This window comes from Pimephales promelas, chromosome 5 (genome assembly GCF_988280905.1).
Source record: "Pimephales promelas chromosome 5, fPimPro1.hap1.1, whole genome shotgun sequence".
Lineage (NCBI taxonomy): Eukaryota > Metazoa > Chordata > Actinopteri > Cypriniformes > Leuciscidae > Pimephales > Pimephales promelas.
The window spans coordinates 40,825,675-40,850,781 of NC_142773.1; the positions used below are offsets into that span (position 1 = coordinate 40,825,675).

At 36.1% G+C, this 25,107-nt stretch overlaps 1 protein-coding gene across 2 annotated transcripts in view; it reads right to left on the reverse strand.

Moving 5' to 3' along the window:
• Window positions 1-25,107, reverse strand: part of ankrd12 (ankyrin repeat domain 12) — a 58,337-nt gene that overhangs the window by 32,792 nt on the left and 438 nt on the right. The gene's annotated exons all lie outside the window — the stretch shown is intronic.

Genomic DNA, 25,107 nt, shown 5'->3' on the forward strand with positions numbered 1-25,107 from the left:
AGCATGGTATATGATTCCAGTACCATTAGTACGAGGCCTACCACTGCAGTGTATTTATAATGTATATAGTCACAGTTTGCACAATTCCTCGACAAATGAAATGCTGGTGTTAGACAGAATTTTCCATTTACCGTGAAAGAACATAATAGATTTTTAAGCTATTGTCTGATACAGTTAGCACACGGTTTACACAGCATACGGAACAGAGGACCACAGTGAAAGCAATCATAGCACACGCAAATCTCCGTAATGCGGCCTCTGTTTACTTACGAAGGGGCTGGCTTTTGTCCGTCTACAAATCCTGTAATATACAACATGATTACTGCTGTTAGCACTAGCATATTCACTTTAGAAGGGCAGACCCAGAAAACGACCTTCCCAGAATGCTTTGGATTAATTCAGAAGTTACCGGAAAGGGAAACAAATAGACACACAAGACACAACCACATAAGGTGACAAGCTCAATATGCTTGGTAACTCACAGAAGAAGTGTTGCAATAGAGTTCAGCCCGAGTGCTAAAGATCTGCGAGTGATGGAAAGTGTTTTGTGTGAAAAGTGTGATATCATGTCATGTCATCAGTTGTGCTATGCTACCAACCATACTCTCGTACTAAGCGAGGTAAAAAAGCGAGAGGCCTTTGAAATGGCACGGCTCGAATGTTGTTGCGAAGACGCGCACTGTTAGAAGTCCCGTGCATGAGTCACGGACAGCTGCTACAAATGAAAATCAGGAAACACATCGAGTAATGGATCCAGCAGACACAGTAAAGCTTTATGTAACTAGAAAAAGACACAGTCATTCTACTTCATGCACCAAAAGAGTCTTTTTATTTGATTATAAATCATAATATACACTCTTAGAAGAAAAGGTTCTATATAGAACCTTAAAAGGTTCTATCAGCGCTACGTATTTGGTAGGGCTGGGTAATATATATCGATTTCTCGATATTAATCGATTCTCATTTTTACGAACCGATATCGATTCTTAAATCTCAAGAATCGATTAGTCATCCTGTTTCATTTGAATTAATGGGACATTGTATCGCGGCTGCGCGCATCCAAAAAAATCGCAATAATCTTTGTCCTTTGTTACTATTGATATGAAGCAAAGTTTCAATTTTCAAATTACGTCCATTTTCTTTATAAATTCAAAAACATAAATAGCGTTTTGGCGCTGTGGCGTGAGATCGCTCTGACGCAGCTCAAGAGAAGCAGCAGCGCTGATCTCTCTTCCGGGTTAATAATACCAGTTACAGCACGAAATAAACATGAATGAGCGTCTTAAAGTGTGTTAAAAGATAGAGTACAACTTAAAGAAATTCGTATCATGTCACATTGATTCGCTAAATCAGCGTTTCAACCGTGGAAAGACGTCAGTTAAACAGCTTGTAATCGATGTATCGTCATATTTACCTCAGAAAACCCACATAAACTCGTTAGTCAGCTAGAAAAAATAACTACAGAGAGGAGCATTTTGCTAAATATACAGCCATTTAAATGTTTATATTTCATATAATATTCTTATTATAAAAATAAATAAAAGTATAATTTAAGTGATTCATTCATTATTACCTTCATATTTGAATAAATCTGGCAAGTTTTTTATGACAGACACCATTTAAATGTTTATATTTCATATAATCTTCTTATTATAAAAATAAGTAAAAGTGTAATTTAAGTGATTCATTCATTATTACCTTCATATTAGGCTAATGAAGCCTAGTAGGCTACAACTAGACTCCTATAGTTTACAGCATTAGTTAAGAGATTTGATTCCCTTGAGAAAAAATGCCATTTATTGTAACTGATATCCAAAATAATCGATATTGAATCGAATCGAAATCGAAATCGAATCGAATTGCAAGCTTGTGAATCGAAATCGAATTGTGAAATTTGTCTCAATACCCAGCCCTAGTATTTGGAACTGCTAAAAGGTTCTATACGGAACCCTTTTTAAGGGTTCAATAATAAGAATAATTCTTTGCAACCAGGAAAAAGGTTCTATTTGGAACCTTTTGGGTTTATTCGTTATTATTTTTTTTTCTCCTTTCCGACAAACATCAAGACCCTAAAATGTATTTATGAATGCATGTGAATGATGACAAAATTCAAGATATGGGGGGTTAGAACATGTCTATATTTATATCATTTTATGTAGTTAATCAATATCACACGAAGAGTGCCATTTCAGTTTTTCTCCTCCAAAAATCAGCATGATTAAATTGTGATATCATTTAATTACAACTACAAAATATTGCAGAATAATGTAATACATGAATGAATGACTAATCGCCTATAAAGAACCTTTATGCCAAAAGGGTTCTTTCTTGTCATTATTGAACCTTTTTTTAGCATAAAAGTTTCTTTGGAGTTGAGTAAAAAACCCTATGCTTCATAAACCCTTTTCTCTAAGAGTGTAGCCTTTTTATTCTGAAGATAAAGATTGTGATCGGTATCAGAATCATGAACTGTGCATCCCTATGAAATCCATTTTATTTTTTCCCAAATTACGTTTTATATTTATCCAAATTCCATGGAATTACACGTTATACTGTAAATTCTGTTTTTACGACTGGATTCCCTACATTACCAACTCAAGTTCACTAACAAAACAAATAAAGCGAACAATATTGACAATACTTGGTTTAAAATGTAGTCTACGTCACTAAATATGAGCTTAAACTGCTGTATAAAATCAATGTCACATTTGCAATAGAGTGAATATTTGGGAAAATCTGCATTAAAAACAAGAACTCACACACACTGTAGAAAAATATTTGATCAATAAGTTATGACAACATATGAATTTACATTGCTTTAAGTCATCAAAATAAGTTAAGCAATTTCAACTTTTTTATACTGCAAGTTACACAAGATTCAACCAAGTGAATTTGACGTAATTTAAGTTGAAATAACTTAAAAATCCAAGTTGATTGTACTTAATTTAAGCCAGCAACTTTTATTTTTACAGTGCATCAAGAGCTTGCGTCTTAAATCGATCTTGATGCACAGTGTATGTCTACATACACTTGTCCTTCATTCTAGCAAGTGCTAAAACTCCACTTTTAAAGGTACACTGAATGACAATAATGTAGCATGACTGGCTAAGTCAGCATTCTCTGTAGGTAACCTACCTATCATATGTGGATGGATGCAGTCAGTTTTAACCACAAAAGATGTGGAAATTTGATTGAATGTCATGAATTTGACCTTTCGGTTCTAGCTTTTTTTATGTTTTTACACTGTGTACCCCCTCAGTCACCTCACGTACCCCAGTTTGGGAATCAATTCTATAGACTAACCCGAACCGATACTGCACACTTATAAGAACATTTGTTTAAAAAAAAAAATTATATATATATATATATATATATATATGTGTATATATATATATATATATATATATATATATGTGTGTGTGTGTGTGTGTATATATATATATATATATATATATATATATATATATATATATATATATATATGCGTGTGTGTGTGTATATATATATATATATATATATATATATATGCGTGTGTGTGTGTATATATATATATATATATATATATATATATATATATCAGTAAATGAGCTCTTCACAAAAAATGAGGTTTGTTACATATACTTTGGGGACAAATTTGTTTTCAGAAGTTAGCTAAATTTAAGTAAACCCACCAATACACACATACACACACACACGTTGGACGGCATGTGAACAGGGCCGCATGCAACACAGTAACCTGAACTAGTGACTGCAGAGGAGGACAGACATGCTAAGAATAGAGTTTCTACACACAGCATGAGCTCTCAGCGCACATGTGGACACTATAAAGTGTATTTAGAAGTGGAGTAGTAGTGAATAAGCTCTAATCTAAGAGTGTGTGGGTCTAAATGAGATGTTGACCCAGTCATACTTGCGATGGGAATTTTTATATTGTGACATTTTTTTAATTTTGAATGACGTGTTCTCAGTTTCAAATTCAGAATTACAAATACATGTAAATGAAAATATGAAACACTCATGTATAATATACATATTCAGACATTCAGGGTTGTTGTTAACAACATCTTATTTGACATTAAAATATATAAAGCATAATCTGAATGTGTAATATTAAAAGAAAACTAAATAACTTGCTTTACCTTTTAAACAACTTTTCATGGTTGTCAAAAGACTGTTGACCAATGTTAACCAAAAGACGATTAACATTTAAGAAAGTGTTGTAACAAATTCACATTCAGTTCACATTGAACCAAGTAATTCCGACATTTTATTATTGCTGAAAATCTGCTTCACTAGTAAAATGAGTTGCAAATGGAAAAATCCAGATCCAGATTTTAAAGGCATACTATGCAAGATCTGTACCTTAATATAACAGCTTTAAAGTCGTTTCGGTGGTATACAAACAAAGTTATAGTAGGTAGGGCTAGGCGATAAAGCGTTAACGATAATTATTGCGATAATTTTTCTCGATAAAACGATATCAAGAGGTTGATAAATGTTCGATAATGTTTATGCGCCAAAATCGGAACGAAACTCATTAGAACCGCGCGCGCCACACGTAGCATTTATCAGCTCGGCTCAAAGTCCAAACGCCAGCACACTGAGCGCAGCGCGAGCTCACGCAGACGCTCTTACTCTGATCGTCTCGCTAACGAGATCCAGTGAGAAGCACTTGAGTTCAGCGAAGGACACAAATGTCAAGTTTACCGCTGACAAAAAGAAAAAATGCGTGCAACGATACAGTCAGAACCTGAATTGATACTGAATCCATTTAGCCTTCCAAAACCAACAATTACAAAAAACACACACAAAAACATATTTTGCACGGGCACTGCGCTAATTAACTTGAATGCACCAAAAATTATATAAATGCATTAGAAAAAACAAAAACTTATCCAACAATGCTATTAGAGATGCACCGATATGAACATGTTGGCCGATACCGATAACCGATAATTCTTTATATTTGAAAGCCGATAACCGATATATCGGCCGATAAATCTAAATCCAATTTTTAAATAATTTTTGAAAGCCTGATTGCAAAAACAAAAAAGTCTCACAATTAAAATCCATCCCCTAACACAATTGTAATGTTCTCATTATAATTTCACATAGCCGATACGACAGCACATTTTGCACTTAACTGTATTTTCCTTTTTGATTCCAATCATATTTCAAGCAATTAACATCAATCATGTTGAACAGTGTGCATCTTAAGTGCGTCAAGTGTTGAAGGAATTAATTCATTATTTATCAGCTTTAATATATCAGCCAAATTTTATTATCGGGCCGAAAACGATAACATAAAAATGAGCAAATATCGGCCGATACCGATATGGTGGCCGATATATCGTCCACCCCTAAATGCTACTGATGAAACTGTATGGCCTTATGACACATAGTTCAGATAACAAAATTAATGCTTGACATCAAAGAGTGTGCAGAAAGAAAAAGCAGAAAACAATATTGGAATTTATGATTATATAGTTTGACAAATGAGTTTGAATGAAGGAAAAACAACAAAATTGCATTACTAAAGTTCACCCTAGAGTTCATAACGGGCCGCGAGCCTTTACCAAAGCACTGTGCACAGGGGAAGCAAAGGGTTAACAGACAGAAACCCGAGCGCTGAACTTCCTGATCGGAGGGCATCTGAGAAAGCTTTAAGAAGCCTGTGGCCTGCTGCTCAGTATGTAGGTTAATGACCACAGATACCCACGCCACACAGAACAATGCACCTTTTACTGGAGATTACACAGCGACAGGGGGGTCGGAAAGCCGAAGGGAGGTGGGAACAGGAATGACGGGGAACGGAGGGGAGAAATAGAGAGAGAGAGAGAGAGAGAGAGAGCGAGATTAGAGCACAGGCCAGTAGATGAGTGTTGGTCTTGCTGTGGTTGTGTGGTTGTAATCAGCTTTCTACTAGAGGTCAGGCTGATTACACGTCGAACTGAACAGAGGCTCAGACAGACAGAAACAGAGACATAATTTAATAATTCTGTCTACGATACAGGTTACTTAATGGCTCCACTAAACATTTACAACGATTTGAAAATATGAAGTGTTATTTTACATTGCATTACTTAAAGTGAAAACCACTGTTAGTGGTTATTACCTGAAAAACCTGAAAAGCACTGTTGCGTTTGTATGTTTGTTCTGTTGTATTTACTTTACTACTCATTATTTGTTCTTATATCTAAGTGTTTACTTGTCTGTATATAGTTAGTAGTTTGGATCTAGTTTGTAGCTGTGGTATCAAAATTGGAATACATTTTTTTCCCCCGTATCTGAAATTTAGTGTCTTACCCTTATTTTTTGAGGTAGCATTTTTTTTATTCAATTTTAATTAAATTTATTTATTTATTGGTGAGACGACAAGTTGAACCACTGGCCCAAATTGGGCCCGTATAATAATAATAATAATAAAAAAAAAATCTTTACAATAATCTATTAAAAATAATAAACTCATTCGTTCCTGGAGGCTTAGCGATCTGGGGGAAAAATAGATTTTTCGGTAACATTAAATTAAGGTGACGTAGTTACATTAGTACATGTACTTATAATAATAACAGTAAATTATACAAAACTACAACTAACTAACCCTAAACCAAACCCTAGCCCCAAACCCTAATATTACTCTGTACTTATGAGTAAGTACAATTACGTCACCTTAAAAATAAAGTAACCGATTAAAACTGATTAAAAAAAAGGATTGCTCCAGGTTTGATGTCAAAAACTTGTGTGAGTATATCAAAGTGACATTAAAATATGAATTACAATTGCTATTGTTATTATTAATTATAACTAAATAAAATATTAAACATTACAGTACTAGTAATTTTACATTCATTTTAATTTATTACTTAAAGCACACTTTATAAATCAGCACAGAGATCAATACAATAAAGCAAAGTTACAAATAAAGTAAGGTCTAACAGTCGTATTCAGTGTAAAATGAAGTGTATTGAGAGCAATTTAACTGTAAAATAACAGTATAGTGTTCACTATACAAGTGAAATATAGATAAATCTTTGGTAAAGCTGTGCTTTTATTGTTTGATTAGCTCAATATTATAGACATACAGCAGCAGGTGTTGACACAGTGACACGTTTCACTCTGAAACATGCAGCGCATATATTTATTTCATCGAATCGCAGGCTTTGTAGGTTTGATAATTGCATTAAACCATATCATGACTTTGGTTTTGTTTAGATTAATCATGCAGCTTGGTAAAATTGTGAATATCGTAATGATTTTGAAGTGCTTTTCATCTAGCCGTTTCATTGAATCAATTCTGAAATTTCATTCACTTAGAAACATTCACAATTTTTCATATATTAAATGTTATAGAAATGCACTGGTAAATATTATTGTTTATTTGACTTATGAATTTTAAATTAGTCAACATAAATAAATATTCTCAAGTTAAAAATAGTGAAAAGCTTGTCTTTTTTAAATGATATTTTTTACTGCCATGTATTAAATATTTTACTGGAAAGGAGAGTATAAAACCAATGCATTTTGACCCAATGACTCAAGTCAACACCGGGTGAAGTTTGGGTGAGTCACAAACGCTTTATAGGGAGAGATGATATCCCACATTAACCAGACTCATGGGAATGACCCGGATTGCAGCATCCGCTCAGACCTCTGAGAATACAACAACAAGATTGAGAATTTAAAAATGACTTAATTGTAATAACTGCTTTCAATGGAAGACTGAAAAGGCAACGTGAACAAGACGGCACAAACATTATTCAACAAACACAATGAGCGAGCATCATTACTGAAATCAAAACCCCTGACATCTGCTGTCAGAAGACGTCTAGACAGGGTCAAACATTGCCTAAACGGCATCTAAACACTAAAGAATAAACGGGTCAATGAAGGATTCGGCTTGTAAATATGGCTGTCACTTTTGTGAAAAAAGACTTCCATTTTCAACACCAAATATAGGCAAATCCATGGACACCTAACAGGCATTAGGACAAGCGTAAAGAGGGCGCTTGATACACACAAGTCAGCAATCTTTCTGATCATTTATTGGCGTGAATTTTCGTGCACAATGACAAACAGGAGCGCAACAATCAGGGATTGAAATTAACATCTAACTCGCCAAATGCGGATACAAATTAGGGATGTCAATCTTCCTCTATAATACTATTTGAATTACATTCCTTATTGCATTTAATATTCGAATAATATTAAAATATTAAATGCTAAAATTGATCCTATTATTAATATTTACGACGTTACACATGCTTATGGATCGCCAATGCCACTAGCATGTGGTTGTTGTTACACGTTCGGTCCACTAGAGGGACATCTAATACACATTTTCTTCGTGCTGAATATGGATGAAGTGCTTCCGATGGTTTTCTGCTGATATCTCCGCGAAAACACCACCAAGAACTGAAACTTGTATCGTTTTTTCAACAAGCTCGATGCGCACCGAATCCGTTGAGATATTTGCGTTTTTCGCTTCACAGTGCTTTTGGGGGACGCTTTTTACGTCGTTAAACATTTAGGCAACCATTTTTACAGTTGTTATGATGATACACCTTGGATAACGTGCACAGTGCACACTTGTGTTAAAAATTCAAAAACTTTATTGTTCATCAGACGAAACAAAGGCATTTCTCACATGCATGTCACGCAAGGCGGCGAAAAGGCAAGATTGCATTTAAAAGAAAATTTTAAAATTATATATATAAAAAAGCAATATTCGAACAGTAACTTCAGCATTCAAATAGTATTGATTTTTTTAATATTCGAATTATATTCTAATTATATTCGAATTTCGGAATTCGTTCCGACAGGCCTAGTACAAATGAACTTTGGCGGGAAACTTTGGCGCTGTCGAATCACGAACCAGCTTTCTGTGTTCAGTCACTTTGCTGTGGAAGTTTGCGTAAGACGAATCTGTGCGGATTTAGCGCAAATACACAACTCGTGAGATCATGATATATTAAATAGGCATTTCATTTACAGAATATTTTAAATTTCCCAATAAAAATTTTTTTTTTTTTGCAGATAAAAAGTTTATTTTATCTGCATATCAATTCAATTTAAACAAATACTAATATTATATTAGTAACTGCACTTATTAATACAAAACAACAAAAATTTTATGATTAAATTCAATTTATGATTTAAAATCCCCCCAGCGCTACAAATCAGGTGTTTAGTGGCGGTGTTACTACAGGAGCCCTGATATATATCGATATATGACTGTACTGGCACTGCTACAGAAAACAAAGCTGTAGTAATTGTTGTATTTTGATGGAAACTGGTGAGAGAGTTTAACATGGAAATAGAAAATGGTGTTTTGACGGATAAAACCTGGATTCTGCCCATTTCACTAAAGAAAAACATTTAAATGAACCAAAATTAATAACCACCACATCAAACAAAGATGAAACTCAAACATTCTCATTGGTAAATATGAGAAAAACAGGCAGCATTCCTGACAGCACAGGCTTCTGGGATTGAGCCAGAGCAGTGTCTTGAGGTCGGCTGTTTCTTCCGCTCTATTCACTATTCCGGCTCTTTCAATTTCAAGTCTGTTCACCAGCGCTGAAATGTGACTTAAACCCATCAGTCAAAAGCGACAAATCTTTTATTCCTCTTTCCTCTGAGCCTCAGTTAAAACACAGTAATCCCATATTGCTGCCACACTAAGAACAGGATCATGGGTAAAGACGTTAGATATCCACATCTGCCTCCTCAGTCCCTTTCATCCACATATCCAATCGCATACATTTCCTTGCCAGAGAGAGAGCAAATGATTATTGCCCAGCTCATATCGTGCCAAAGCCTTGTTAAAATTATTGCACACTTGGACCCCTAAACAAATCTATTGGCTGAGAGAACTGAGTATCCCATTGAGTGCCTGATTAGAAATACTACAGTTTAGCTTGTTGATCTGTCTAGTTTTAACAATCAATCAAAATGCACATGTGTATCATATATTTGTTTCTGATTTTTTCATAATCCATGTTTCATTGGTTGAAAATAACTTTAGATGACGTAAATAAATGCTAAATATGGATTGGGATTAGGGCTGTCAAACGATTAATCGCAATTAATCGCATCCAAAATAAAAGTTTGTGTTTACATAATATATGTGGGTGCACTGTGTATAATTATTTTATATATAAAAAATACACACACATGCATGCATATTTAGATTTTAGAAAAAAAAAATTAATTACATATAAAATATTTATTTATGTATAAATCTATATACAGTAAATATTTCTTAAATATATTCAAGCATGTGTGTGTATTTATATATATATATAATCATTATACACAGTGCACTTACATATGTAAACACAAAGTTTTATTTTGGATGCGATTAATCGCAATTAATCGTTTGACAGCCCTAATTCGGGTGGATGTACATAAATGCTAAATATGGATTGGGATGGATGAGGTGCTTCTTTTGACTAAAAGCATATTATATTGCAAGACTTCAAATATTGCTTAATTACTTTATGACTGTATTAACCTTATCAGCTAGGATAACATCAAAAACTTTACAATGGCCATTTTAACACTGAAATTATCAAGATAGATAGATAGCTTTATTAAATGCCATTTCAGGATTACGTCATCACGTTGGAAAGGTCACACGTGACATTGTTAAACATCCAGGATATGCACATGTAAGGACCATTTTAAACAATAAACTGACACAAATACAAATAATTATGTTTCATTCAACTTACAATAACTTTGAATGGTCCTCAAACTCCAAACTTGTATACACTGGGCCGGCGGTACTTCCGGCTACATCACGAGTGACCTTTCCAACCTGATGACGTAATGCGTGCCGCATCTCAGAGATGGTACAAAATAGGCCTGTTGGAACGAATTCCGAAATTCGAATATAATTTGAATATTAAAAAAAAAATCAATAATATTCGAATGCTGTTCGAATATTGCTTTTTTATGTATAATTTTTTCAATTTTCTATTATATGCAATCTTGCCTTTTCCTCGCCTTGCTTACGCGTGTGAAAATGAAATGCCTTTGTTTCGTCAAACAAATAAACAATAAAGTTTTTGAATCGTAACACAAGTGTGCACGTTATCCACGGTGTATCATCATAACAATTGTCTTAAATGGTCGCCTAAATGTTTAACAACATAAAAAGCATCCCCAAAAGCACATGTGAAGCGAAAAACGCAAATATCTCAACGGATTCGGTGCGCATCGAGCTTGTTGGAACCGTATAGTCGAACTGAAAAGAACGATATAAGTTTCTGAATTTTTGGTGGTGTTTTCGCGGAGATATCAGCCGAAAACCATCGGAAGCGCTTCAACCATATTCAGCATGAAGAAAATGTGTATTAGATGTCCCTCTAGTGGACCGACGTGTAACAACAACCACATGCTATAGTGGCATTGGCGATCCATAAGCATGTGTTAGGTTGTAAATATTAATAATAGGATCAATTTTAGCATTTAATATTTGAATATTATTTGAATATTAAATAAAATAAGGAATGGACTGCTAATAGTATTGTAGAGGAAGATTGACATCCCTAGTAGATGGCCATTTGTGGTTAAAAGGTATATATATATATTTTTTTTTTTTAGGAAATGACCAATCGTTTGGCTAGATTAGACCCTTATTTCTCGGTTGGGATCGTGTCGAGCCTTTGAAGCTGAATTGAGACATTTGAACCTTCAAACCATTGGTCGCCATTGAAGCCCACTATATGGAGAAAAATCCTGGAATGTTTTCCTCAAAAAAAACTTAATTTCTTTTCGACTGAAGAAAGAAAGACGTGGACATCTTGGATGACATGGGGGTGAGTAAATTATCAGGAAATATTATTTGACAGTGAACTACTCCTTTAAGTACAGCACCTGCAAAACAAGCACATGACCATCAACCGTCTGTGACAGCCAGTTACCAACCAACAGCGCTTGTAAAAACAGCCTCACAACAACGTAGGCGTCTCACATACCAGTCAAGCACATGTTGTGCAAACTAAAATCTCCGCCCTCTTTTGCCACAAACACACGTTTATGCAAAAGTAGCACGCTGCTGTCAAAGTAGGTTTCTTGTTTGTTCCTGTATTTGGGAGGTTGGTTTCACTTCACATGAATCCAGCATTATCCTACATTCAAACACACATACATCATGCCCTCATACACATGCACAGATTTAAGTCAAGTAGGCAAAAGAGAACAAAATCAGTTTTGGATCCTCTTTGAAAGTACAGTCATGCTCAAAAAGACAGGACCAGGCAACGCACTATGATTTCCCAAAATTACAATCAAAACGCTGCCAAAATCTGACAGGCTATGGCAACGTTTGAAAAGGCAGCCATGTGTTCACCAAAGCGACCAAACCAGTTTGTCCTGCATCTAAGCTTTTTCACACAACCCTTCATTATGTCAGCTACGTTACAATGCATGAACACTGGTGTCAGATTCGCTGTCAGAATGTTTCAGAGATATACACACCGACTAGTGCAGTAATATTGATTGATAAAGTCTGCATGCTCAAAATTCAAGTCAACATGAAATCCAAACCCGTTTACTTTTTAAACACATGTTAATGGACATGCTGTGCTCAATCATCCTTAATTAAACCATTTATTTAATAGTAAAAAGAATGGGAATTATGTTTCCGAAGATAAATTTCCTAATATATTCACAGTGCAACCTTCAAAATGGGGGGATTATTAAAACTACCGTTAGTGGTAATTGACGAAATGCCACAGATCTGGTTCGCAGGTTTTATGCTGGAAAAAACCCAAAGCCAACAATAAGAAATCCAATAGCCTAATGTTTTGACTAGTGTTGATGAAATTAAAAGCACGTAAACTGTTTGCTTTGCACCTGCCCATATAGTTTGTCCAAAATGATGCTCTATCAACAACTCTATCAATATTTGGCCATTTGGAGATCATTAGCTTCGATCAATAGACCAATTTATCAACCAGACAGATGCTTAACTACTCTTAACATTGAATGTCCAGTGTTTTCCCATACATTGAATTATCTGTGGCAACCCGCCACAATATCAACATTGACCGCCACAAATAGATTTCAGTGCTTCCCATTCATTAGCTAGGCCTAGATGTCGCATTAATGTCCCAGTAATGTTGCGTTTTGAGCCATTGATGTCAAACAAACTAAAATTGAAAGAGGGAAAAGGCTTTGTTCTTATTTATATTATCTAAGACTGAGTTTAACATGCATTTAGAAACGCAGTTAAGAATGGTTTTCACATTTGCATAGTTGATGATTACAACATTTCACTAGCTTTGTAATGAGACGTATTTGTAAACTTGTTTTCTGCCAAAATAAAAACTTGACTGTTTCTGTCAAAATAAAAGCTTGAGGTTATAAAAGTTATATATATAGTTATAAAAGTTTCAGTGCATCCGTTTTACAATATATGGCTATTATGTCATATAGTAATAAGATCACTGTCATATAGTAATAATATTAAAACATTATTATTGTATTATGTACAATGTAATGTAGACTGAGACACTATATTACAACTAAAAAGAGATTTGAGTCTCCAAGTCCAGGTACTGGACAAGTCAATGCACCGACTGATTTTTTTGTGTTCAATTTGCGCACTGAATATGGGTTGGAGCTCTTAATTCTCAAAGTGCACCAGATTTATGAATTTAACTCTAAAATGTACAAAAATGTCTTGCTTGGGAACCCCCCTTAGAGAGACCAAGGTCCTACCACCACAGTTTCATAAAATCCTGTGGGAAACACCAAATGTCAAATGACAGAATTCTTTGTAAAATTAAAACACAAGTAAGTCTAGTTGAGATACAGGGTGTTCACACTTGGCATGTTTGGTTGGTAGACTTGTAGTCAAGACCGCCTAAACTGAAACCAAAACACTACCAAGACCAGAGGGTATCGACACCAAGTCGAGACCAAGACCAAGTCGAGGCCGATACTAAGACCAAGACCAAGTCGAGACCGAGACCAAGTCGAGGCCGAGACCAAGACAAGACCAAGATCAAGTCGAGACCGAGACCAAGTCGAGACCAAGATCAAGTCGAGACCGAGACCAAGTCGAGACCGAGATCAAGTCGAGACCGAGACCAAGACCAAGTCGAGACCAAGATCAAGTCGAGACCAAGACCAAGTCGAGACCAAGATCAAGTCGAGACCAAGATCAAGTCGAGACCGAGACCAAGTCGAGACCAAGACCAAGTCGAGACCTAGTTCAAGTCAAGACCGCGACCAAGTCGAGACCGAGACCAAGTCGAGACCTAGTTCAAATCAAGACCGAGACCAAGTCGAGACCGAGACCAAGTCGAGACTGAGACCAAGTCAAGACCGAGACCAAGTCGAGACCGAGACCAAGTCGAGACCGAGACCAAGTCGAGACCGAGACCAAGTCGAGACAGAGACCAAGTCGAGACCGAGACCAAGTCGAGACCGAGACCAAGACCAAGTCGAGACTGAGACCAAGTCAAGACCGAGACCAAGTCGAGGCCGAGATCAAGTCGAGACTGAGACCAAGTCGAGACTGAGACCAAGTCGAGAATGGTGGGGGGGAAAACAGACTAGTATTGTTGAAGCTAAGCAATAACTTGTAAGATTTTGTTTTGCATTGCCAGCCCAGACTAAATTATTTTTTTAAGTACGGACCAAACGAACCGAACTACGAGTCGTATTCTGTGTCTTGATGGTTACAGTGTTGACTAAAGTCCTGCTGTCTGCTGTAATCAGATTCATGATGGTGTCAGCAGAGCAAATGATTGAATGGATGAGTAGTTAATGTGTGTGTTTGAACAATGGAGAAGACAAGAACGGCTCAAATTCTCCAGACAATCTGATGAAGAGCATGAGGACGCCGACCGCCTCATCTCAAGTGTCAGAGACATGGCGTTACGAGATGGACTGACCACTATTTGGAAGCTCCTTTACAAAGGTTGCGGAAACACAACATAAGACCCAAGCGATCGAGTTTTACAACTTCACAATATTGAATTGCTTGTGTATCATACAACTTTTGCAGAACAATGAAAACATTTACATAAAACTTAACATCTTAAAAGTAGGTAAGAATCAGCATTGATTTAGCATTCTGAATCATAAACGTTGTACACACATCTGCTAAATGCAGTTCTAGTAATAACTTAATGAAATACTACAAAATGCAGCAACTCTAAAACTATTTGGATGAACATGTGCACCTTAAACAGCTATGTTGGTATATTTTCTAAAGCGTAAACCACTAAGCAAGCGCAAGGAATATCCGCAAAAAATGTATTCATATTTATTTAAAAACAATAAATACTACTAGGACGCACACTTCTTCACATTTGGATAAACTACAGACAGTTTCTAAACGATAAAGATTACGTACAGCTTAACATTTCATTTGTAAATATACTTATGAATAATAATAATGAGATCACTGTAGTTAAAAAAATTGTCATTTCATATCTTGACCACCAAAAAAAAAATATATATATATATATATATATATATATATTCTGGATGGACCATGAGCATCTTCATGAAAAATGCATGTGAATAAAGATATGCATGTAAATAAAACATTGTTACATAACATCCTTGCAGGGAAAGGCGACTTTGGCTTCAAACACAAATAACGTCAAGCAGACGTGTATGCATGCCGACCGTGTCTTTCTTGAGCATGAGGAGAAAGTCACTATTTCCTGACAGGACGTGCGTACAGACCAGAAAACACAGACCCCGTTGATTGAAGGGTTTCTAGAAACCAATAGCCTCGTGGCCGTATTAACAAAAACAAACCTTCAGTCATAGCTGGTACACTTTGAAAAGTAAAAAATCCAATTGACCTTTCGCTAAGATCCCCCCCTGGATACTGTTGCTAGGGCTGATGAACTTTCCCAAATGCCTCATAGAATAAAATTAGACTTTTCTATGATCAGTGTTATGTAGATATTATTCATATAAGGAATGATCATTTTTACATGCCTGTTAAATTTCACAAATAACGCAATTAAAAGTTGCAGATATGGCAAATCAGCTTGGAGGTATCTCTCTTTTTTTTAAATCAATAAATAAAATGTTAGAACCAGAAATCTGTTCAAAATGTTTCTACAAAATGTATTTCGCTATAGTACAACATTTTATCAGAAAAACTGCTAGTAACTTTCATAAAAGGAAATGGCAAGCAACACATCGAATTAACCGTGAAATTTATTGTAAACCGTACTCTTTTAAAATCATTTTTACAGTGTATTGTGAAATGTTTTGCTGCTATCGCTTCTACTATGACCAGAATTAATATGTTAATGAACTAATCATTATTTTTACCTCATATAAACCCCAGTTTCACAGACAAGGCTTAAGACTAAAAAGCATGTTTGGGCTGTTTAACTTAAAACACTGCCATATCTTAAAAAATATTAAGCCATTGTTAAGTCTTCATTTGAGAAAAACATTCATTTGAGAAGAAACCAATACAAACGTCTGAAGAAGACCATGACGCAACAAGACTTTTTTTAATCTTCAAAAAACCACACAGCAACTCAAAAACATGATACAACTAAAAGGGTTCCTGATGAGACGACGCTTCCTCGTTAAACCTAAGATGATGCAAATATCAAGAGCATTTCATTTGTCTGAATTTCCATTGTAGTGGAAAGACTCAAGTCACCGCATCAGCTGAGTCCTACACACCCAAAGAGCCACGCGTTACACAGTCGTCCCGCTGAAGGCTTTAAAAGCCTGACCTTTGCAGGGTAAAGGATGAAACTTTACAGGGGGTTTCCCCAAATGCAATGGGTTTCTATAAAAGAGGAAATTCAGAGGATTTTGTGTGTGCTCTACGAAAGAAACATCAGAGAGGGGAAAATGTTTGACACTCGTGACATGTGCAGTTGTTAAAGAGCACCTATCATGGATTTTTAAAAATGACTGTTCGTGTAAAGGAATGAAAACATCCTGCAAAGATTTATATCTGAAAGTGCGCTGTATATAAAGTTATTGTCTTTCAAAAGTGAGAGTCGACTCTGAGTCTATGAAATGAATTGTTTTTGAAACGAGTCATTAGCTGTTACGTCGTGACGTAGAGAGGTCGTTGGCCGCTCCCAACAACTGCGCGTGCATACGGTGTAAACTTGAAGTGACGTCTAGAACACATTCTTCAGCTGAATCGTGTCATGTCGAGAAGACGCTGTGTTCTACATTGCAAAGACAGTTCAGCCACTTGCCCAGGGACGAGCATTTGAAGAATCAGTGGTTAAGAGTTCACATTTGCAACGCCCGAACCTTGTGTTCTCATCATTTTAATGGCGAATCATTTGAAAATTTAAAACATAAATGAATTCAAATGTGTTGATTCGCAAGCCGGTTGTTCCCGAAGGAGGGCTCAGTATCCAGTGTATATGGATCAGGTTCGTCGATTAATATGCCGATATATGTTCATTTTTAATGTTCTCGTTATCGGCCTGGTAAGAAAATGTGGCCGATATATTAAAGCCGATAAATAATGTATTATTCCCTTCAGCTGAGACACTTGTTGAGCACTGTTTATGTTTTTAAATTTATTGAAATATGGTTTAAATCTCTTCAAAAAATGAAAATACACTTCGGTACAACATGTGCAGCGCAAATCTGTCATATCGGCTATACAACACTATAACATGGACATGGATTTAATTGTGAGAGTTTTGTTTTTGTAATCAGGCTCTCAAAATTAGAGAAAAATTTGGATTTAAGTTTATCGGCCGATATTTTGGTTATCGGCTTTCAAATTTAAAGAATTATCGGTGTCGGACAAAATTTTCATATCGGTGCATCCCTAACTATCTACAATTTTCAACACTTGACAAGCGATAATCCTGGTTATGGGCGTTCCGTTGCCGACAGTCTCTGCCTACGGTTTACCAATAACAACTGACTGGGTCATTTGACCAATCGCCGCAGATTCACGTCACTCAAAGGAGGTGTTTGGGAAAATGAATCGTCGAACGAATCATTTAGGAGTCGTTGAGCAAATCTGTTAAAAATAAATGCATATTATAAGACAAATAAAGTGTTTTTTATCCTTGCATGCACGTTAAACTGTTTTTGGGAACTCCTAAAACAAAAATAGGAACATTTCAAATGCTATGACAGAGCATGTTCACCGAACTGAAGTACAAACCACGCGAAAAAGAATACTGAAAAGAACAGGTGTCTACAGAGAAAATGGTGACATTTTTATTATTTAGGTATAAAACAATGCCGGCCATCTCTCCAAGCACAAAACAGATTTTAGGCCAAGTGCAAATGCTATATAGTATATATCAATATATCGGCCACATTTCATTTCACATCAACATTTCATCATGTTGCGCTAACGTTATAGAACATTGATTTTTTTTTATTGGTCACCCGTCTAATTAAGTCGTGACTCGTGAAGCTCTGTCAAGTCCAAGTTAGTCGCGGACGCTAGCTCTCGCCATCTCAAAAACGCCACTCTGATATTGATCCTCATTTTAGTTCTCCTTGTTTGTCCCGAAGTCTGCTTGACATGGTCTATGTTTATTAGAAACAAGAACAGCATGCCGCTAAACGCAGTTGTCCACGTCTGTCACCATGGTTACGTCATGGCTATGGCAGTACGATTGGAAACCGAGGATATTGCGTCATTGACGGGCAACATTTTTTTCCATAATTTCTCTGAAATAAAAAATCTTTGGAGACTTTTGGGATATTGCAAGTACACAACTGCAGGAAATATATTTTTGTATGTTTTATTACAAAATTCTTACATATTGTACCATATTGTGTGTACCATATTATAAGCCAACCTGCTCTTCTAGATGTGGGTAATCGATATCAAACATTACAAAACCCATAATAGTCAGCGGTGAGAATGATAAAATTAGCCAACATATTTAATAGCTAACATTAATGCTAATAGTTTCGAGACAAAATTCAGCCTGGACCTGCTGATTAGACGAACGCAACCACGGCTGTTGGATTACGTTTGATCGGAGCAGAGTGCGAAAGCGCTTTTGTTTATTTTACGAAATGGATCCAGAGGTCAGTGATACTGAAAGCTCTTCAAACACACAGAATAAAAGCAGCACAAGAAATACAAGCTCTTAAATTAGGGCCTATTTCAAATCTTGGCACTTTAATCAATCAGCCACCTTCATTTAGCAAAACAGGAGCAAATTTTATAATTAATTTAAGCAAAAGCAGCATATCTGCAATATAAAATGTGTCAATTTCTATCAACATCAAGAATAGACACAAAGCCTCGGCGTTAAAACCGTTGTACTTCAAAGCCCTGCGTCTGCACACGAAAAAAGGAGCTCGGCAAAATAAAAATGGCATCCAGTTTGAACGTGAAGCGGGGAGAGAGGTCTCTCACGGGAATGGTTCAGATCACAAAGGCCAACGTCTAATGGGTAGGAGAGTGAGTCACACGCCTGTTTCTGTCTCGCGCTTTTCCCTTTCTCTCCCTCCCTCTCCCTCTCTCTCTCTCTCTCTCTCTCTCTCTCATGCAACCAGCTCGCGCTCGCTTCATGGCAACACGTCTGCTCTAACCGTCCGGCGTTCAGTGGATGAACTCGACAGAAACGCTGCAGCGCACCGGTGTCATCTGTGCAAATGAAAGCAAAACTAGGACACGACTGTAAACAGAGCAGCGAAATGTGCAGAGACACAGTTGGTGCACTTCTGATTTCTTGCAGACAGACATGCTAACGTTGGGTAGTTCACGTATAACGTCTCCATTGGCTTTTTTAACGTTGCAATTTTAGGTTAAATGTAATATGGGAAAAAATAAAGTATCAGCATTATTTAAAATAGTTTTAGCATGACATTATAAACTTCCTAAGGCTTTCATGTCAACGCAGAGACATTTCTAGATAAAATTATCTGGCTGAAAATGCACTCAAATGCACTAGAGATTTCAGGTCGGAAATGATTGTACTGTATAGATATACTGGGAGATATACTGGTACACACGATTAACATTAACCAGTGGAAATTTGTCAACCGGTGGATATTGTGGACTACCGTCTCTATCGCAGTAAAGTTGTTTTGCTGTGCGATCACGAAGAGTGAAAAACAAGTGATTTCAAACCGTTGAAGCGGCGAGAAAGACATTTCGCGACTATATGCAGGGCGAGTGAGAACTGAATCGAGTCATTTCAGTCATTTATGTCTTAAGTGAATGTCGATAGATAGGGCTAGATTTGTATTTGTCTAGTTTCCACCGTAGATGTGTACATAACACTAGGGCTGCAACTAACGATTATTTTGATAATCGATTAATCGGACGATTACTTTTTCGATTAATCGATTAATCGGATAAAAAATTTATTTCATTTTTTTGTTTATTATAACTAAATAAAACCCTAAAACCCTAAAAACCACACTCTTTTGTGTGTTAAACAATCTACTTAATACAGACAACTTCATTATAAAGAAAAACAACAAATAAAAAAAAATATATATGACCATAACCTATGACAAAAATGCTATTGTAAACTAGATTAGTGGATAACTCAGAAAAACTTAGCCTAAAAATATCACAAGTGCACAATAATTTTATAAAATCTGAACATTTAGTGAAAAAAACATTCCTTAGTGGGAAACAAATAAGAGACAATAAGTGTAGCACTAACTCTGGTAAAACGTTGCACATTGCTCTTTGTATTGTTGTTATACATTCATGAAAAAACATCGTAAAAATCAGATGCACAGCTGTTTTAAATGTAAAGCACAGCTGTTTAGTGAGGAAGCAAAATATAATAGATAGGACAGAACAAGAAAGGCTATTAATAAGCTTTTATTGCGCAAAAGTATTATGATATGATCATGAAAGAGCTGCACAAAGTGCGTATGCGCATCGCGAGCGCTGAATGATGCGCTTGACGCAACACGGAGTCACAGGGCGGCGCGCAGCTCTTTAGTGTCTGCCGCATTAAAGTTAAAAGCACCAAGGAAAGAGAAATACATATTGACTGTGTATTATACAGTCTCTTTGCAATAGTTTATCAAGCCTTTTCTTTTAACAGTTTTAAATTTCAGTTAGGCTACTGTGCACGTGAAGAACAATTATAGTGCGCCGAGTCTACTCTAGTGTTGTGATCTAACAGACACTCAGTAGAAAGTGATTAAGTTACAGCAATAAAAGTCTAGCAAGATAGTCATTATATTACGAAACCATAAACCTGTATCTACGGATCAATTATAATAATAACATTGAATCATCTTGGAAAGAGTTTCATCATGTTAACTGTTGTAACCGAACGCGACGAGCTGTTTGAACACCGAATAGAGAATGACTGACAGCCGCAGTGGAGGGAAAAGCTTTGGTTAACTTTAATTTAATGACTTAAAATTAATATACATTTCTATCTCACATTATACTATAGTATGGCTTCATAAAGTATACACGATTAACGTAGGTCACCTATTTTGGTTTCAAAACGGCGAATTTGCCGAAAGGTGAATGATTTTCGTGTATGCTGCATATTGATAGCGGTTTCCTGATGCCCGCAAATTAGTTCAAACTCACGGAATCAAGAGCGCGCATGCGAGACAGAAGATATGCTCCAAACCGTCCGTGTTGCGCGCGCGAGACAGAAGAGCTCCGTTCAAACAGTCGGTGTTGCGCGTGCGAGACAGGGTAGAGCGGCGAGGGAGAGAGACTGCGTGTGTGCCTCAATGAAGCGCATGTAAGAAGCGCATGTAGCATGTAAACAATCCCCGTGACGTAATCAGACCAACTAATCGATAATGACATTCGTTGACAACGATTTTCATAATCGATTATAATCGATTTTATCGATTAGTTGTTGCAGCCCTACATAACACAAACACACATAACAAGTTAAATTATCAATATATTATAACACCATCAAAAATAGTTGCTGACATCCCCAAAAAACATCAACAAGAGAGCATACATGACATATCAATGGCCGATTTCCTATGCATTTAGAGCTTGTATAGATACAGGAACAAAACTGGCCTTTCTACACATTGTTTAAGATTTTTTGTGCCTTTCACAACAACATATGAATGTAAATAGTCAAGAAAAAAAGGCACAAGTATATTAGATCCGTGCATGCGGTTTTAAAGTGACAGCAACCTAATAAACCTGCTGTCATCTGTGTCTCATTAATATTGATAAAACAACAAAAGAGAAACAAATCTCTCACTGCTCTTGAAAGAATCACTTGAAGGAATAAATATATTTTAATACAAGTATTTTTTATGATATTGAAAATGGTTACAAGAATTAAATTTCAAATGGTATCCAATTTTGATTTCACAAAAACCTTATTTAAAGCAAAAAATTTGTCAACCGGTGGATATTGTGGACTACCGCCTCTATCGCAGTAAAGTTGCTTTGCTGTGCGATCACGAAGACTCAGCTTTTACGACATGCTGTTTAAAAACAAGTGATTTTTTTAAAACCGTTGAAGCGAAGAGAAAGACATTTTGCGTATAGTGATATATATATATATATATATATGTATATTGTTATAATGAATTTAATTTGCTCATGTTGTAATATAAGATTTTGGACATATCGCCCTCCCCTAGTACTGTACTATTACGTTTTTTTTTTTGTTCTTTGTTTTTCAAATCCGAGAAATAAACTTTAACATGCTAATTAAAATACAAAAACAATGTTTTAAATAACACAACTGCTGGCTTGAACAATATGGATTATTTAATGGCCAATAATACCAATATCAACAGTGGGAAGGTGGCTGATAATATAGTGCTGATTTCTAACTACTAATAAAATTCGATATATTTTATGATCATTTATGGGACGTAGACAAAATTAGATTTTAGTAAATTTTAGTAACATTACTCTAAATTCATGTTGACAGGAATACGTCATTTGAAACTGACATGTGGGAAATAGTTATATAGTTATCAATCACTGAAAATAATATCAAAATGGACAAATATTGGTTAATGGTCTGGCTCTATTAATAAAAACAATACACTCATAATACATTTAGAACAGCAAATGCATATTCTTTGTTTTGACTTTGTTTGCTGTAAATCAATGCATGTATGTATGTTATGTTAAACACATTGTGAACACTTGGATATTATTCATTGGCTGACATAAAATGTTGCATGAATGGTATTAAGAGGAGAAGAGAGGTGTGGCTGCTGTGATATAACAATGAAAGTATATATATATATTCACTTTTAGGCCCAAATGAGAAAAAAGAATGCGTGTCACAGGAAAAACATCTGCCTCTTCGGGGTTACGTTTATTATTTCAAACTTTTAAGACAATTTGATTGTCTCTCTCAATCTGTGTCGCTTTCCATCTGACAAATGCACTTTGTTATTTTGCTGTGATACGTGCGAGTGTTGCCTTGACAGTCGCTGCAAATTCCCACCGCATCAGCACCACCACGGATCGTTTATCAAACGTAAACACGCCATATAACTATAAAACAAGCATTTGGGAGGCTAAGTAGCCCTGAAACAACCTCAGCTAACAGAAACGAGTCTGTTATTGTTCGTCATAACGCCGTTGAATTGCACAGATTCTCACACACAGGGGCCTTTCGTGCGAGTGGCCCCCGTGACTTTAAAAAAGGGTCAATGGAAAAACAGCAGGAATCACAGGCTCTCCTTGGACGGTGGCCCAGCTGGGGAAAACTCGGATGTTTGAGTAATAATCCCTAATATGTCATTCTGAAAGTGTGTGAGTGCAGAACAAGACGAAGCGAGTGGGCGTAAACATCTGATCTAGATTCCATACTAAAATGAATATCAAATCTGTCCTCCCACAAAATAAGAATCAAACCAAAACCAAAACGCTTAAATCATTATATAACCCACAACAATAATATGTTTAGTTAAAATGTAGAAAAATCTGAGTGTCATTTTTTAAAAGATTAGCCACAATTACAAAAACCAGATTTCAATCACACTAGGCCGTATAGAATTAAAGACCTAAAATATAACAACCAACACAGCTAAAGTTACCTGGCTTCAGATAGCGGTGTAACGATACCCTCATGTCACGATTCGATACTTAACTCTCCCGATACGATATTATTGCGATACTCCAAGACATGTGGCGTAATGTACTGTTGATTAAAATGCTAAATTTGATATTACATTGTGAGTTTAAATGAATAGGCTTGGACTTGGTGCTTGCAACCCAAGGACACCAGAATAAAAATATTCAGGATTCTGAAGCTGAAAATAGAGAATTATTTTAGATGAATATGCTTGCACTGACTAGATATAGTTAAAATCAGGCACTTTTTACTGGTAACATCAGACATTTGGCATTATCAGGACCCACATTGCATTATTATAAATTATATTCAACATTATATATTGTAGTTTAATGTAGAACTTACACTAAAACTAGATTTTTTTCTCACGCAATAATTTTTATTTTGGGGGGACTATCCACGAATCTTGTTGCATTTTTGTATTGCACCCGTACTTTCAAATTTAATACCCACCCTGTAATCAAAAACATATATTATAGAATATCACTGTATATTGCACATTGTGTGCATGTATATATGTGTGTGTGTATATATATATACACTATTGTGCTCGTAGTAAACAATGTAGTACCGTGTTATGTCATCACAAAAATCTCCATGAAAGACACTACGAACTGCACCTGCATATGACATGCTTCTGTCTGTCGCTGCACAGCTGAAGACGCCTCGTACGTCCTTTAGACAAAAGGTTTCTGTGCGAAGGACGGTCACCAAATAAAGCTTTGTGCAAACCACACACACACACACACCAGAGCTGCATGGATGCATACAATATTTCATGCACGTCGCAGCTGCAACCGCGCTCAATATACCAAACGCCAAGAGAAAATATTATACAAATATATTTACATACATGCCATGCATTTATGTCAGACATGCTCCTGTCATTTATTATAAAGAGGGGAAAAATGGGTGGTGGAAAATAATGCAAATTACAATAAATGCAATGCGTTCTAGCTGACTGTCTGCCATTAAGATCCAACTTAAATTGGTTTATTATGAAAACTACAGCATACAGTGTCACGTTGCGGTCTGCGCCACCCCTCTCACGCACAGACAATGAGCCCGCAGTGGGTTTATGAGACATGCGGGC